This window comes from Balaenoptera musculus, chromosome 13, assembly GCF_009873245.2.
Source record: "Balaenoptera musculus isolate JJ_BM4_2016_0621 chromosome 13, mBalMus1.pri.v3, whole genome shotgun sequence".
Lineage (NCBI taxonomy): Eukaryota > Metazoa > Chordata > Mammalia > Artiodactyla > Balaenopteridae > Balaenoptera > Balaenoptera musculus.
The window spans coordinates 72816278-72834930 of record NC_045797.1 but is presented as its reverse complement, the minus strand read 5'-3'; the positions used below and the strand labels follow the sequence as shown (position 1 = coordinate 72834930).

Sequence of the window (18653 nt, the reverse complement as noted above, 5' to 3'; positions counted from 1 at the left end):
ACAGGGTGTTGACAGGAAGCCAGCCGCTGTCCCCACATGTACAGGAAGGCCGTCCCCGTGGGCTACGAGCTCCTGTCTTCACGAGCTGGGGGGTATCCTCCGTAATGTACAAAATAGATATCACAAGGCATGTCTGTAAGCGACAGTCACGTCTGCCCAGTGCAGGGCCGCCGCTGGTCCTGGCTTTTCGCGCCCAGCGTGGCTGGGCCACTGGCTACTTGGCCTGGGCCTCCTGCAGGAGTGGCAGCCTGGCGGCCGGGGGCCTGTCAGACCAGGCAGGAAGCTTGTGCTGCAGTGGGGTCCTCCGGGGGTAGAACGTGTAGCTGATGTCACAGCTCAGGAGGCAGCTCAGGGATGCCACGTAGATGTCGGCAAATCGCGACAGGCGCCGCAGGAAGTACGTGGGGTTCTGGTCTATGCGGAACAAGCTTCCAAACTGGGCGCTGAAGGAACCTTTGGTCATTTCTCTCAACTCCTTCCTCTCCTTTTTCCACTCCTGCAAAACCAGCTGTGACTCCGCATCTCTGTGAACCTGCATCTGCTCCAATAACCCAGTCAAGGTCTGTAGCCAGGTAATAGTTTGAATGTACTGTCCCATGTTCATGATTCTGAGCTCAGATGTCAATTCCAGGATAATTGCACCCGTTCACCAGCCATGCTTTAGGGTCAAGTCCGCCAGGTCACTGTATATATGGTCACCAAAATACAACACTTTGGATTCCCTCCATCCAGTAAGCTTCAAAAATTCATATAAATTGCCCTGCTTATAAATCTGGCCTTTCTGCAACGTGTAGATTTTATCCTAGAGTAAGACACCTTTCACATTCACCTTTCAGAAAGGACTCCACTTATCACTAAAGAAGTTTGGCTTCTCCGCCTGAACAATGACCACATCAAACAGGTCCCTCCAGTCTTTTCCAACAATATACCTCATCCCTTTGTCCACAAAGCTACTGGGGCTATTGGTGATGAGCAACATCCTCTTGCCATGATCAGCCAGTTTGGCCAACACTGCACGGGTCTGCGCAGGGTAGCAGATGTACTTTTCAGTATCTGCTTCAACTGCTCTGTACATGATTCCTTTGGTGTGCACCTCCCGAATTGAATCCTTGACGTCTCTGTACAGATGCACAGGCTCATAGTCGATGTTGTTCTTCAGAAAGTACTCGTTCACACAGGACAGCAGGGTCATCTCGGGCAGGGAGAAGATGTCCATGAACATGGACATGATGTCATGGTGTTTCCATGGGAACTCTCATAAAAGTTGCTCATCTGTTCCAAAGGCAGGTGGGAGCCCTGGTACATTTCAATGACTTTCTCATCAGGGACCACGCTGAGGCCTCTGTAGACAGTTTCCAGCTGGATGTAATGAAAAGCACTGATCTTCATCAAGACCGACCGCTGCACGTCATAATGCAGTCCACGGATTGCAAAGTTTGGGTCATACTCATACTTCCTGATTTCCATGGGATACCTGTGTTCGTTGATGGGAAGGTCCCGAGCGGCGTTAAAAATCAGTGTGTGGAGGTGCTTGGAATAAAACACCAAGGTGTAATCATAATCAAAGCTGTAGATTTCAATGTCTGACAGGCTCCTGTCATTGTTTGAGAAGATGGCATCTGGATTCAACAAGTTGCTCACAACTGAAGTAACCAGTTCTTCCGTGTTCCTCTTCGCCTCCCAGTAGCGCTCCCAAAGGTAGGGCTTCATGTCCGGGGCGGTCCCAGGTGCCCTGCATAAGGGCCCCGTGCGGGGCCCGCGTGCGACCGCCCCCGAACCGCAGTCCGGCAGCCGCCCTTGCACCGGCCCCACGAGCTGCTGCCGCCGCCATGGCCTTGCCTGCCGCTGCCCCACCGCGAGTGGCGCCTCAGGCTATTTGCCTTTGTTGCGTAAAGATTTTCCAGTTTATATCCTGGAGGCTTGATTATTCAGATTATTTCTGTATTTCTGTATAGCTGAATAAATTAGTAAGTAAAGGCCTTTTTGGTTAATTATTTCATTTAGAAAATTATATTAAATAGCTATTTAGATCACTCATTGCTCTATTTCATTCTTATGTTATCATTAATATGTAGTTTTCAAAGTTGTACATGGGCTCTAACCAATCAGATGTTAGATTCATCTTCACTTTCAAAGATAGTAACTGGACATTTCAACTGCTAACTTAAGTTTACTGTCAAATAGGGGACACTTTGGACAATTTATGTTTTTTTTATTGTCTGGCATATTTGTTCTTTTGACATCAACTAGTTATCATGTCTTCTGATTTCAACTAGATTTTATGTATTTGTATTCCTTTTTAAATGTAGCATAATTTACGTATGACACTGACCATTTTGATGTGCAATTCTATGAGTTTAACACATCAGGTTACAAATAATGTAACAGCTACCAGGGTCAAGATTGAAAACTGTCCCATCTCCTTCAAAAAATGTCCTATGCCCCTTGGCAGTCAAGCTCTCCCTCTATTTTCAGCCCCTGGCAACTACTGATCCGTTTTTGCCTTTTCCAGATTATCATGTAAATAGAATCATAAAGTATGCAACCTTTTGAGTCTGGCTTCTTTCATTTGGCAGAATGCATTTGAGATTCATCCAGGGTGTTACACGCTTCAGTACTTTTCACTCCAGAATAGTGTTCCTTTACATGGATGTGCCACAGTTTGTTTATCCACTTATTAAAGTGCATTTTGAATTGTTTTCGGTTTAGAGAAATGGTGAACCAAGCTGCTATAGACATCCAGGCACAGGCCTTTATGTGATCATGTTTTCATTTCTCTTGGGTAAATATCTAGGAGTGGCACTTCTGGGTTGTTCAGTGACTTATAAAAAATTGCTAAATGGGGCTTCCCTGGTGGCGCAGTGGTTGAGAGTCTGCCTGCCAATGCAGGGGACACGGGTTCGAGCCCTGGTCAGGGAGGATCCCACATGCCACGGAGCAAATAGGCCCGTGAGCCACAACTACTGAGCCTGCGCGTCTGGAGCCTGTGCTCCGCAACAAGAGAGGCTGCGACGGCGAGAGGCCCGCGCACCGCGATGAAGAGTGGCCCCCGCTTGCCGCAACTGGAGAAAGCCCTCGCATGAAACGAAGACACAACACAGCCAAAAATAAAAAAAATAAATTAAAAAAAAAAAATCCTTCCCTCTACTTAGAAAAAAAAAACAAAAAAAAATTGCTAAATGGTTCTACATTTTGCATTCCCACCAGCAAGATATGAGAATTCCAGTCACTTAACATGCTTATCACCTCTTGATATTGTCTGATATTTTTATTTTCGCCTTTGTATTAGGTGTGTAGCAGTGTCTCATTGTGATTTTAATTTGCATTTTTCTGATGACGAATGAAGATGAGTGACTTCTCCTGGGCTTGTCATCCCTGTGTTTTGGTGAAGTGTCTTCAAATATTTTTCCATGTTTAATTGGTTGGATGTTTTCCTATTATTGAATTTGCAGAGCAATTTATATATTTTGGATACAAGTCCTTTCTGTTTCGCCAATATAGCCTCTTAGCCCATGGCTTGTCTTTTCATTTCCTTAACAGTATCGTTTGCAAAACAGAAGTTTTTCATTGTGAAGAATTCCAATTTATATTCCTTTTAAACAGTGTGTGTGTGGTTTTTTCCTATCTCTTTTTGCTCCTTGCACCATCATCAGTGATCATTGTACAACAGATTTGTTTTGGTCTACTTCACAAAGCACACGCAGTTGCCGCTTCATCTGCTTAACATCAAGGGAACAAGTATGAGGACATGGGATGAGCATTGAACTGAGAGTCAAGATGTCTAGATTCCTGTTTTGTCAGTGGTTTGCCATCAACTGTGAGCTAATTATTTCAATTCTTTAGGCTTCCATTTCTTCATCTCACATTAGAAATAAAACCCAACTTACCCATTTCAGGAATGGTGAGGATATAGTGAGATAGAAGATGCAATAGTACTTGCAAAGTGCTGGAAGGATGCTACATGCATTATATTTTCCTCTTCCAAGAGCCTCGCATCAATTTTGACAGTCACACTGGACCCAGATTACAAAGGTACCTCTATAACTACAAATAGAAGGCTCTAATATACTTTGTGTACCCCGTACTTCCCTCTTTCACTCTAGAATATCCTTTGGTAACTTCAAATTTTCTTTTCACGCTCTTATATCCATTTTTAAAATGCTATATATTTAATACTGGATAATCTTCAGATTTCATTTCAGAAACTTGTAATTTTTATTTTTTTCAAAAAGAAATGCTCTAACCAGCAATAGGATTAAGATTTCTTCCCTTGGACATTTGGCAGAAACATCTTCTTTCATGAAATAGTGGTGTTATTCAACAATGGAGCATGATTTTTTTTCTTCTCTCTCTCAAGGGAGGAAACTGAAGTACAGCAGAAGATTAAACATTCTCTAGGATATGTACAGTCCCTTTTCCAGTAAAAATAGGTAAAGAAAAGGATATTTCTGTGGACAGGATTATTTGTGTTTAGGAATTATAGCTGTAAGGTTCTAAAAATTCAAACTGTCTAGGAAAGGAATAAAATTTTTTTAAAGGTTTAGTCTATATAACCATAGGGAGTTGATAATTTGTTACTTTCATGAAGTATTTAAAATCTTTATTTAACATTTTGAATTTAAAAAATTAAAAAGGCTTCTTTATCAGTTATGTAGCTAATTTTGGCAAAATTGCTGTTAGTGTATTTTGGGAAATAGGTAAATCTTACAGTGAATTCGTAATAACCAAATAAGTCAAGTCCAGAATAATTGCTTTAAAATGAAGGTCAAATTATGTCACCACTCTGGTCAATGGCTTTGCCATCTTACTCAGAGTGACAGCCAATTGCAAGGGTCCACTCTCCCCCACCTCCCTGATGTCAGCTCCTGTCACTCTCCCCTCTTGCCTTCCCCACTCCAGTTTACTGGCCTTCTCTTCCTTGTTCATTTCAGCTCTTGTGTTCTCACTGGTGCCCCCTGCCTGGAGTGCTCTTCTCCCAACTATCGCATGGCTCATTCCTGGTCCAGGACCAGCTACATAATTTGTTGGGCCCAGTATAAAATGAAATGTATTTTGTTAAAAAATTATTAAGAATCTTAAGATGGCAACAGCAGAGTATTAAATCAAGTGTGGCTACATAGGTAAGTACACCCACAAAGCCTGCCCTGCCTGGCTCCTTGACTCCTTCATATCTCTGTTTCAAAGTCACCTTTTGAATCTTAGAGAAGTTGTCCTTCTGTCCATTCTATATGAAAGAGTTACCCCTAGCACCCTTGGCCCTTTTATTTTATTTTATTTATTGATTACTTGATTGTCTACGTTTCCCCAGTGGGATATAAAGTCCTCACGTGCGGTATCACCCAGAGCATAAGACATACCCAGCACATAACACAGTAGCCACTCAAATATTTGTCAACTGAATGAATAAAGGAGTAAATGAGAAGTAATAAAAATCCAAAGCCATATGAATAAAAAAAAATCAAGAGGCAGACCAGATTTTAAAACAGTAAATATAAAAACTGTATTTGCATGTATGGGGAGAGGCTCAGATTTGGAAATTCAAATTTAGGAAAAAGGAGAATGGACTCAGCCTCAGTTCTTACATTAGCTGGTTCTGTGACTTTGGAAAGGTCTCTCAATCCCTCTGAATCCCATGCTGTCACCAGTGCAGTAACGGGCCTTCCAACACTTCATTCTGTGACTTTATGGAACAGTCTCAAATGTGACAGTGTAATATAATAATCTGATTAGTTGAAGATATTTTCTATACATTTGGGTCAAAAAACAAAAACAGGATGCTCTTTGGATGACTGGTCTAGCATTTCTCCAGTCTTCTCCTTCAATGTGACGGTCCACTTACGAATATGTATGGTATACAGTATACATATATACTGTATGATATATTGTGGCCTCACAAAATCATTTTTCCTGAGGGAAAAAGAGCTCTGCTTTGAGGAGTAGCTAGAATTCTTATAAATAGCTTATTATGTATCAGAGTTTGGGTGACTTGGCCATTTAAACTCTTAAATTGATGACATTCATGCGTTTATTCAAATCCACAGGCTGTCATATGTTAGTTCTTTAAGAAGAGATGCAAATCTAACTGGAGGTCCCCAGGCCTGCACACTTCTCCTCACTCCTTTTTGGGACAATTCTGGGGTATCTACTGCTGAATCCATTGTGGAAAACAGAGTCTTCATTTAATATGCCAAGCTCCCTTTTGATATTATTAATTTAAAAAATCATGAAGAAATGTTGTGATCATAAATTCTCTCAGCATAGACGATGTTGAAAAAAAACCCCACAAAACACTATAATGCCTTCTGGCTCTGTATGTGTCTGTGTTGAAAAATATTTGTTTTCCAAATCTCAGCCTCTCGCCTTTTTGGTCAATAGCTGTGCATAGTACTTGCTCTGTAGTTTGTTTTTCATGTCCATTTTGCTTGGGATAATGTCCTATGTCTTTTTTATTCTTCTGATTCTTTTTCCTCTACTCATTGTGTTTTTTTAGCAAAGAAGCAAACCTATTTCTTCCCCTAGAATCCACATTAATCCTTCCCACTGAAAGATTTCTGATGTGCTTTAATCACTATTTTTAAATAATCCCCATATTCTATCTGATAGGAGAGCAAGATGGACGCCCATCACATAAGAATAGACAGAGGCAAAATGAACTAAAAGTGAAACCCAATACAGATATTAAGGGCACAGCTATAGCCTTGGTCAATTGAATAAGGAAGGGCTTAGGAGTCCTATAAATCTCAGTACAAGGTTAGAGTAGGACTTACTACCAGGCTCCGCTGATGTTGAAGTCTTGATATCCTCTTCATTATGAATCCTACTTCTAGGGGCAAGGATTACAGTTCCTTATTGGGCAGCCCCAGTTATAACAGGGAAATATGAATATAGGAAATTTGCTTCATCATCAGAAAGGCAGGTTAGACACAGCAGAGCTTAGTGAATTAAAGATAAGTTATAATTGAATGCCTTCTTGCTCAGACAGTAAGGACAAAATAAGAATAAAAAGCACTGTATGTACATATTATTCCCAATTGTGCTACCAGCATGCAAAGAGCATCTGAGAAGCATGAAAATCCAGAACATCCCATGGACATCCCATAAATGAGTCTACACATATAGATTCAGGGACATCAAGGATGATTTCCTGTCTATGAAAAACACCTCCTTCTCTCCTTCCTAAAGGTTTGGATAAAAGCATAAGAAATCTTCCTACAATAAAAAATTAAAAGATAGATTTGGCCACCTGGGATAGAAGAAAAGACCTCTGTGGTAGGAACTGGAAGATCTGTTTCCAATCCCAACCATTTCCCTAACCAGCTTGAGTAAGTTTCTCGTAGACCCTTTGTACCAACACTTCTGTCAGCTAAACACCATGGGTGGGACTCACCCAGCTGACATCAGGTGGGACAGAAGAATCAGCCAGCTGAGCCCTTCTCAAATGTCTGAAGCACAACACTGCTTCAAAATTATACAATTATATATAATTATTATAATTATATATAAAAATAGTTGCTGTTTGAAGCTACTAAATTTTGGAGTAACTTGTTACACAGTAATAGGTAACGGAAACTGAATTTTGTACTGGAGGCAGGTGCTGTTAGAACACAATCCTAAAGCATGTGGCATTGGCTTTGGAGTGGAGACGTGGGTGAAAGGTAGAAGAGCTTGGATGAGACTGTTGGTAAATTGTCAAATGACAAAAGGAAAAATGTTTTTGGAGCCTGGAGAAAAGATGTAGCGGTAGAAAGTTCAGCGAAACTGTTGCCTATAGTAATGTAGAAAATAGAAAAACTAATGAACCATTAGATCAGGCTAAAGAGATTTCCAGACAACATCAAAAGTAGCAACTGGTTTATTTTTACTTTATGTGACAAAATGCCATAGAGAGTATTTAGATTAAATAAGAAAACGTACAATTTTCAAGCAGATTTTAGAGGAAATACAAGGAAGCCAAGACTTCCTGTTTCCAAAACAAAAATGTTTTCCATTCCCAGCATCTCTGGATGGTAAAATAATCTCAAAGTAAGAAATGGTCCCAGGGTAAAGATCTTAAGGGTGTTGTTACAAGACCTTTGTTGAGACTCAGAAAGATTTAAGGGTGTGCATAGTAGGACTGATAAAAATCTTAAGGAAATGCCTAGTGGATTCTCTCTGGCTGGAAAGGAGCCTTTAAGAATCTAAGGGTAAAATGTTGTAAAATCTTTTATCTAGATAAAAAGGTGTCAAGAATCTTGAAGACTTTGTCCCATAGCACCCTGTGTCACAACAAGCCAGAGAGGAGCTTACCTGGAAGACAATTGTGAGTATGATTTTGATCTAATGGAATTAACCCCAAAAAGAGTCCTACAAACACACAAAGAGAGCTTTCAGAGAATTGTACTATAGAAGCAGTTAGCTGAATGGACAGTCCAGAATGAAAAGAGACCTTTGTACCCACAAAGGAAGAAGACTGAGAAAACTACCTAGCCAAGCATAGGTCATTTGTTATACAAAAGAAAAGATGACTCGGAGGGTAAAACCAAGAGCCCAAAGAAGAGAGAACGGAACCAGGGAGAATCATTCCCAGGGAGGAAGACTGGGCCTAATCAAGGAAGTGGCAACAAGTGCACAGTTCTATTTTATACGTAGTTGGATTTCTGAATTGGTCTAGACCAGTGACTGCTATGTGCCTCCTATTCCCACCTGTTTGGATGAGAATGTCTGTTATATTTATCCTCTTCCTGTATCACCACTGTCTGTTGGCTGTGAAGGGGCAGATAACTCGTGTCTTTATTCAACATATTCAACTTCTAGACTTACTCACATAACAATATTCTGAACCTCAGCTTGAGCCTGAAGCTAGAATTGGGTGAGAATTCTGAAGGTCTTGGGAGATGTAAATGTATTTGCAGGTGGAAGCAATATTCATGGTCTGTGGCCAAAAGGGGGACTGTGATAGGTGAAAGATGGCCACAGTTTCTTTGATGCTCCTCCCCTGGAAGGCTGGAGTCTAACATTCTTCCCTTCTAATCTGAGCTGGCCTCCTTCACTTGTTTGATAGAATGCAGCAGAATTGACATTCTGGGAATTTTGAGACTAAATCATATAAAGTCTTGAATTTTTCATCTAGGTGGCCTCTTGGGACACTTTCTGGGAACCAGGTACCACCATGCTGGAGAGGACACATGTAGGCATCAAGATGATGTCTCCACTTAGCACAGTCCTCCAGCTCAGACATAGCATGGAGCTCTCTTGGACCCGTGGACCAGCCCATCCACCAGCTGTATATTACAGAGTGACCTCAGTCAATGCTGTGTGGAGTCAAAGAGTTGCCCAGCTAAGCCCTGCCTGAATGTCTGAATCACAAAATTGTGAGAAAAAATAAAACATATTTTTATTTAAAGCTGTTATGTTTGGGGGGGGTGAATTGTTTCACAGCAGTAGATAACCAGAACAAAGTCTCTTTCTCTTTCTGGGTCTCAGTTTCCTCACCAACAAAATGTGAGATTTGAATCAGACCTCTAAGTTTTTTCAAATTTTAACAAAAATAGCAAAATAACACATAACTATTTCTATTAAACTGCCATAATTTTACTTATAAAACCATCTATAAATAGTAAGCATTACAAATTATGTCACTTCTGACTAAAATGTCAGAAATAGAGTTAAAACATTGGGGAATTATTGTCAATACACACTAACCACCATTCTGGGTGAAGATAGGTTAGCAAGGTTAACATTTTTATAGAGAGACAATCTGATTTCTCCTCAATGATTCTCCAAAGGGGCTGGCTAAATGCACTCAAATTACTTAATATCTAAAACAGCTAAGTCTTTCAAACAAAATTTACCTTGAACAAGGCATATGAAAATTGATCCAGAAAATTAATTCCTATCTGCAAACACATCAGTGACTATGTATATATGTATGGGTAAACGCATATACTTCTGTCTACGCATTTAGCACAGGAGGTCTTAACTCAGAATCTATGTACCCTCAAGGAGTCCAAGGATAGAGTTCAGGTGGTTCACGTATTTTCAATGGAAAAAATTACGTATTTATTTTCCCTAACCTTTAACTGAATTTAGCATTAACTTCAATTATGCATGCAGGTAGCAAACCAGAAAAGTATCAGCAGTATCTGTGATTTTTGTTACCAGTAACAGTCACCAATATTTTCATATCACATAACAGTTGTTGTAGATATCTCTAATTATCATTTATGCTCATCACAACTTTGTAGCGTTATTAATCCCACTGATAGAGTCACTATTGAATGCATTAATAAAGATATATATATGTTAGTAATGTATGAATCCTACTATATCATAAATTCACTTTTGATATTTTAATATTTTATCATAATTGGTTTCCTTTTTAATGCTATGTTTTAAAATTTATTTTTTAAAAATTATTCTGAAAAAGGATCCCTAGCCTTCTCTAAGTCTAGAGAAGGGGTCGATGGCACCAAAAGGTTAAAAACCCCTCACTGGCCTCTCCAGCCAGGCAGCACACACCAAGCCCCTGCCATGGGCCCAACGTGGTCCTGGAGATCGACGCACCAATACATTAGTTTTCTCTCATGCTTTGCTTCCTCTTCCTGTTTCCTACGTTAGTTGCTCTGAATATCAGCCCCTGACTTAGGCCCCTATCTCGCTTCTGGCCTCCTCATTCTTCACAGATTATTTGGCCTCATACTTCATTACAGAGAAATTGGAACTTCTTCATTTTATCCATGTCCATTGACTCTATTGCTACCTATATGCTGTTCTCTCTCAAATATATAAATTTCCAAATCTCATGTCTCTCTTGAATTTGAATTCTAACCACCTGCTCATCCTAAATATCCTCCACACACTTCAAATTAAACGGGATCATTCATTACCCATTCCTGCCATCACAAGCTCTGACTCACTCACACCTAGGCACAGATGGTGACAACAATTCTGTGCATTAGACTCTTTGGTGCCATATCTGGATTTTACTCCCTCTCCCTCATCCCCAAATTGTAATATTTAATTTGTCCCTTTAAATATTTCTGAAATCCATTTCTCTTACTCGACCCAGACCCTGCTCAATTCTAGCCATGACCATTTTAATAATCTTTTAAAGAATCTCCTGGTTTCTAGTATCTCACTGTCTTCAGTCCAACTAGAATTATCCTTCTAGAACTCAAATTAAGCCATCTCACTTTCCACCTTAAAAGCTGTATTGCCTAGATCAGTGAGCCTCACCTGGGTGATCTGTTAAAGAACAGGTTGCTGGGCCCCACCCCCAAGGTATCTGATCCAGTAAGTCTGTAGTGGGGCCTGGGAATTCGCATTTCTAACCCATTCCCAGGTGAGGCTGCTGCTGCTCAGGAAGCGACCCTTGAGAATTACTGGCCCAAACCAGTAAAACTGTTTGCTTTGTAGTTCTTCCAAGAAAAAATGTTTCAGTACCACCCTCCTAAACATGTATGCCTATTTATTTATACATTATATATTCAACGCATGTTCTAATGCACTAACACAGTGGGTACATCATGAAACACACTAAAAATCATCATAAAAAGATGAGCTCAAAACAAATAGAAAGTTCAAGACTATCCTTCCGGCATCCAAATGGACCCTGTTGTTCACCCTGCATCAGAGGATTCTGGGAGGGATAAAGATTACGAATAAGCGCACGACTTGAGATGCAAAGTCTTATCCTCAGTTTTTCTGGTCAATCATAGCCAGCCTGCGTTCTCTCTAATCCTGGCTCCAGACCATATGATACAACCTTAGGAAATTTCCTTAACTTCTCTAAGCCTCTGTGTCTTCCTCTGGAAAATGGAGATAATGTTAGTAACTACCTGGGATTGTTCTTAGGATTAAATAAATTCATATGCATAAAAAAGTCCCTAGCATATAATAAATGTTTGATTACTGTTGACTATCATGATTGCTCCCGGTTAGACACCTTATGCTATAACCATGCTGATCAATTCACTGTTCCCTGAATAAACATCTACAACTCAATGTCTTTGCTCATGTTGTATCCTCTACCTGGAATATACTTCCTTTATCTCCAGTTGATAATATCCTTCTCATCTTTCACAGCCCAGCTGAAAATATTATGTCCCCCGTGACAACTTAACCCGAACTTCCTGGCATAATTAATTGGTGTCTCCTCTGTGTTCCTCTGCACTTGTACAAGCCTCTGAATATGGCTTTCCACAATGTATTATGTACAGTTGCTTACATGCCATTTCCTCCAATATTGTGGGCATGATATGAACAATGTCTAGTTGACCTATGTATCCATCACATCACCCCCAGAAAGTGCTTGGCACATGGCAGATGGTAGATACTGATTGCGAAGGAGGGTGAGGACATAAGGGTGACAATCCTATTCTAGTACCACAGCCCAGCCTGTGACCTTGTGTTCGGCTGCAGATGGTGTTTTCCCCAAGTGACTCCCCACTTCAGCCCCACTTTCCCTGGTCCCTTGGCCAATGAGGCTGTGATATAATAAAAATGAAGATTTAGTCTTTGTCCCAGATTCCTAGCACACAGCTCCTAAAAACCTTGAAAACTTCAGAGTGATGAGTGTCTTATGCATGCTATCGAGACGACTGGTTCTAGGGGCCCCTGGACAGCTTCAGGATGGGGGTTGTTCATTAGAAAGATCAAGCCTTAAATAGAAACTTGGAACTTTCAGTCCTTTCCCCTAACTTCCTGGGAGAGGAGAAGGGCTGGAGATTGAGTCTAATCACCAATGGCCAATGATTTCACCAATCATGCCTGCATAAAGCAACCCCCATGAAAACCCCTGAACAACAGGATTTATTAAAGGGCTTCTGGGTTGATGAATGCATCTATGTGCTGGGAAAGTGCTGCACCCCAATTCCACAGGACAGAAGCTCCTGCACTTGGGACCTTTCTGGATCTCACCCTATGTACCTCTTCATTTGGCCGTTCATTTGTATCTTTTATAATGTCCTTTCAAATCAACCTGGAAACATAATAAAGTATTTTCCTAAGGTTTGTGAACTCTTCTGGCAAATTATCAAACCTGAAGAGGGAGTTGTGGGAACCCCAGATTTAGAGCCAGTTGGTCAGAAGTACAGGTGTCAATCTGAGCTTACAACTGGCATGGAGGCAGTCTTCTAGGACTGAGCTCTTAATCTGGGTCATTAGTGTCAGATTAAATTGAATTGTAGGCCACCCAGCTGATGTCCAGAGAGTTGAAGAATTGGTTGGTGTGGGGAAAAGAACCAAAAAACACCCATTTGGTGGAACGTGAGTAAAACCAGTTCAGAGAGGACAATTAGGTTTCATATGGAAGTCTGCATCCATCTAATAGAAATATGCTAGAGGTACCATACCGCAAACTATGCCTTCATCAGCCCTGCATCCCGTCCATCTGAATAGTATGTCCACAAAACGGTGACAGACAAAACCTATTCAAATTGATACCTCAGTTCTTCTCCCTGGTTTCTGTAATGTCATGGCCTTGGATATAAAAAACTGAATGCTTGTCCTCAGTTGAAAACTCTCCCCAACCTCATTAATAAGAAAGCCCAAGCTTCCAAGGCCCTGAAGGCTTTAAATTATGTTTCCCTTGAGTCAACGCCAGACCCCTCTGTCACAGTATGTCCCAGTGCATATCCACATCTATTTGAACCACAGGTAACATGTGTTAGAGGTTGTGCTTCTCAACACTGCCCTGGTTGTCTGCAGGGCTCATCTTCAGTTCTTTCAGAGTTGCTACCAGGTTCTCCAAGTAGACTTGCTCTTTGTTAATCCTTGTTGCCCACTCCATGAAAAATACCGGAATCAAAGTACACTAACATTTTAATAAACCAGTCAAAGCCCATCCACCACCTGCTAATCAGGGTAACACTGTCACCCTCCCTCTGCCCAGATTCAACAGAGCTCTGTTTACATGTACTCGTGATACTGGGCTAATGTATTGTGAAAGAAAAGCTAGCTTCATGTCACATAAGGTATATTTTTAAACCACGGCACACAGCATAAGGGAGCCAGATATGCCCCTGTCAACCCTAATGAAAGAAGAATATCAGACCCATTAAAAGGCTAAAGTCCAATCACCCTTCAGTGACTTTTCTTCTCATCAGCAAAAATGCTCATTAATTCTAATATCTTTGCTTTCAGGCATGAACTATGAGATCTGAACAGAAATTTCATTTGTAATGAATACATTTGGACAGAAGTAAAATTATGATGATTCTACTGGTAATAATAAAAATAATAAAACATATCACAGGAACCAGAGGATTCTCTGAGCTGGCAGGGGATCTGTGAGACCCTCTGTCTGTGACATAGTCTCATGACGCCCAGAAGCACCTGTATAAATAGTGTGACTATAAAATCATGAGGCTGATTCCTCTAACCAATAAACCAGAATGCATAGGTCCAGATAGCAAACATCCATTACCGACTTAATCAAGTGTTGAGGATATGGACTGTTCTTTTGAATAACCCTGCAAGCCTATTTTTGAGCCTGTATTTGGTGAATCTACAGGAATGCTTTTTCTGGGATGGTAGATTATTGTAAGGATACTGGGGACAAGTATGTAGAAGGCCACAGAGTCACCTTGGAACCCAGAGATTCCAGGTCTGGATTTTCCTAAAGAAGGAGATCATCATTCTCCATGATTTAGACATCAATGAAATAACCAAGATTCTCTTACTTGACTTAGCATGTATATTTTCCACCAGAAAAAAATCTTTGAGTTCTGCATACAGCAGGTACTTAACAAATATTTGTTCAGTGAGTAAGTGAATAGGTTCAGATTTGCCACTATCCAACACTATCCAATTGCTTCCCTAGTCTTTAAGGAATAAGGCTGTCCAATCCCACAACCTAATCCCACAACCTAACCCCATGACTACACTAAAGGCAGGGGAAAAGCCTCATGGAATAGCTATATCAGCCCTGGGCTCCTCACCTCTAAGATAATTTAACATAAAAGAATAGACTACTACTTTTTTAAGCCCCCGCATTTATGTCTCTGCTACCAATAGCCAAATATATCAATAGTTACTAATCCATCCCAACATATACTACTGCTCCCATTTCACAGGTAAGCAAACCAGTTCAGAGAGATTAAGATTCTTGCACCAAACTACACAGCTAGAAAGCACGAAGCCAGGCTTATAAACCCTGGTCTCTCACAGCAAAATCTTGTTCTTCCTAATGTGCCTACCACGGTAGTGGCCATGAATCAATAGAGCAATTAGAATTGTTATGTCTATTGTAATATGTAGTTAGAAAAAGGATTTGGTTTCAATAGATCAAAGAGAAAAGAAATTAGAAAGAGAGCCTGTGGGGAAATGTGTATGTGGAGAGTTGCCAGAAGAGAGGCCAGCCAAAAAAGGATTTAACACAATTGCTTATCAAATGGGCAAAGGACAGGACCTGCAATTCACAAGTGAGGACACATAATTAGAAGACAAATGGGGAAAACATTTAATTTCTGTAGATATCAAGGAAAAGCAAATTGAAACAACAGCTTTATGCCTTCTAAAACAACAAAGAATGGCAGCACTCAGTGTTATCAATGTGCTGTGAAGGCCATACACAAATGGACCCTGGTGAAAATATAATTTAGAACACCTATTTGAAACAAATTTACCTATAATTGTCAAGAGTCATGAAGATGTTTATGCCCTTTATCTTAAAGAACATACGAGAGAAAGAAATGTATGTATATAGATAAAGATGCAAACCATAGCAATATTCAGAACAGCAACAGTTTAAAATTAAGTGCCCACAAACAGGAGGATGTTTGTGTAATATGGTGGAATATTACAGCGTTAGCTCAGTCTATCCCCTCTGGTCTGGACCACTGCAATAGACTTGTTTCTTGTCGCCAGCATTGTCCTCCAATCCAGGCTCCACTCTGTCACCAGATAGGTCTAATGAGTATGGCACTCCCATCGCCAGCCTGGTGGAGTTCCAAGTTCTGAGACAGGCCCCCAAGGCTTCTGCGAGCTTTGTTCCACCTGCCTGTCCAACTTCATTCCTTGCACCTGCCCCACCTGCAGGCCTGTTTTCCCAGTGTATTAAATACAATATAAACACATTCATTTCCTGAATAAACATCTATAACCCAATGTCCTTGCTTATGTTGTAGCCTCTGCCTGGAATATCCTTCCTTCATTTCCACTTGGTAAAATCCTTCACATCCTTCACAACCCAGTTGAGAAGGTGAGCTGGGCTTTACTCATGCATCTTTAGAAATAACGGGGCTGTATCTGTGCAACAGATGCCAGTTTGCCTTCATGACTGAGCTTACTTACTGCCTCTTTGTAAATAATTTCTTAATTTTCTACACCTTCATTCCCAGGAGAAATCAACCATGCTTTCCTTGGGACCTCCAATGAATGGTCTATCATGGTAATATGGATGTTTATCATGGTATCTGTTATTCCTCATTGCATGTATTTTTGTATATGTCTCTCTCTATTAAACTCCTTGAGGTCATGGGCACATCACCATAGCCAATCATATCAGCATCTTATTCACTATCATTTACTTAATGCTTACTCTGTGCCAAGAACTGTGCCATGCATTTTGCATTTTATCTCCACATCTCATTAAAATTTTACAACTCTGATAAAGTATGTTGTTAATTAGTCTCAGTTTAAAATATGTGGAAACTGAGGCTCAAAGAAGTTGAGTAACTTGCCCAAGGCACAAAGTGAGCAAATGGCATAGCCAAGACTTGAACCCTGGTCTAATTGATTCTGGCCATCTACCCACCATACTGTCTCATTCTCTTTTTTAATATAGTAGCTGAGTATCTTGTCATCATGGAGGAGCCTGAAGCTTCCCAAAGGCAGACATTGGGGCTTGTTAATGAAGACAGGCCAAACAAAGGTAAAGCCTTGACATGGAAGAAAGAACAAGCTGAGTTCTGATGATGTCACTGGAGCCCAGGATCCAATGGTGCCTGAAGCTGGCCCTGTGCTGTGGAGACCTCAGCTTGCAGGATCTTGGTTCCAAGGCTGGAGGTCGGGGCCGAGCTCCTGTGGTGGGAGCACCGAGTCCAAACTTCAGGACTAACAGAGAACCTCAGACTCCAGGGAATATTAATCGGAGTGAGGCTTACCAGAGGTCATCACCTTGGCAACAAGACCTGGCTCTACCCAACTGCCTGCAAACTCCAGTGCTGAACACCTCAGGCCAAACAACCAGTAAGACAGGAATACAGCCCCACCCATCAAAAAAAAAAAAAAAAAAAGGAAAAGACAAAAACTATGTTACAAACGAAGGAACAAGGTAAAAACTTACAAGACCAAATAAATGAAGACAAACTAGGCAACCTACCTGAAAAAGAATTCAGAGTAATGATAGTAAAGATGATCCAAAATCTCGGAAACAGAACGGAGAAAATATAAGAAACGTTTAACAAGGACCTAGAAGAACTAAAGAGCAAGCAAACAGTGATGAACAACACAATAACTGAAATTAAAAATACGCCAGAAGGAATCAATAGCAGAATAACTGAGGCAGAAAAACGGATAAGTGAGCTGGAAGATAAAATGGTGGAAATAACTGCCAGGGAGCAAAATAAAGAAAAAAGAATGAAAAGAATTGAGGACAGTCTCAGAGACCCCTGAGACAACATTAAACGCACCAATATCCAAATTATAATGGTCCCAGAAGAAGAAGAGGAAAAGAAAGGGTCTGAGAAAATATTTGAAGAGATTATAGTTGAAAACTTCCCTAACATGGGAAAGGAAATAGTCAATCAAGTCCAGGAAGTGCAGAGAGTCCCATACAGGATAAACCCAAAGAGAAACACACCAAGACACATATTACTCAAGCTATCAAAAATTAAATACAAAGAAAAAATATTAAAAGCAGCAAGGGAAAAGCAACAAATAACATACAAGGGACTCCCCATAAGGTTAACGGAGGATCTTTCAGCAGAAACTCTGCAAGCCAGAAGGGAGTGGCAGGACAATTTAAAGTGTTGAAAGGGAAAAACCTACAACCAAGATTACTCTACCCAGCAAAGATCTCATTCGGATTCGGCAGAGAAATCAAAAGCTTTTACAGACAAGCCAAAGCTACGAGAATTCAGCACCACCAAACGAGCTTTAAAACAAATGCTAAAGGAACTTCTTGAAGCAGGAAACAAGAGAAGAAAAAGACCTACAAAAACAAACCCAAATCAATTAAGAAAATGGTAATAGGAAGGAACATACATATCGATAATCACCTTGAGTGTAAATGGATTAAATGCTCCAAGCAAAAGATACAGATTGGCTGAATGGATACAAAAACAAGACCCGTATATATGCTGTCTACAAGAAACCCACCTCAGACCTAGGGACATATACAGGTTGAAAGTGAGGGGATGGAAAAAGATATTCCCTGCAAATGGAAATCAAAAGAAAGCTGGAGTAACAATACTCATATCAGATAAAATAGACTTTAAAATAAAGACTGTTACAAGAGATAAAGAAGGACACTACATAATGATCAAGGGATCAATCCAAGAAGAAAACATAACAATTGTAAATATTTATGCACCCAACATAGGAGCACCTCAATACAAAAGGCAAATGCTAACAGCCATAAAAGGAGAAATCAACATTAACACAATAATAGTGGGGGACTTTAACACCCCACTTACACCAATAGACAGATCATCCAGACAGAAAATAAATAA

General features: G+C 40.5%; 1 pseudogene; it reads right to left on the bottom strand.

The window, feature by feature from the left end:
* Positions 1 to 214: 214 nt before the first annotated feature.
* Positions 215 to 18653, bottom strand: part of LOC118905791 — a 75249-nt pseudogene continuing 56810 nt past the window's right edge.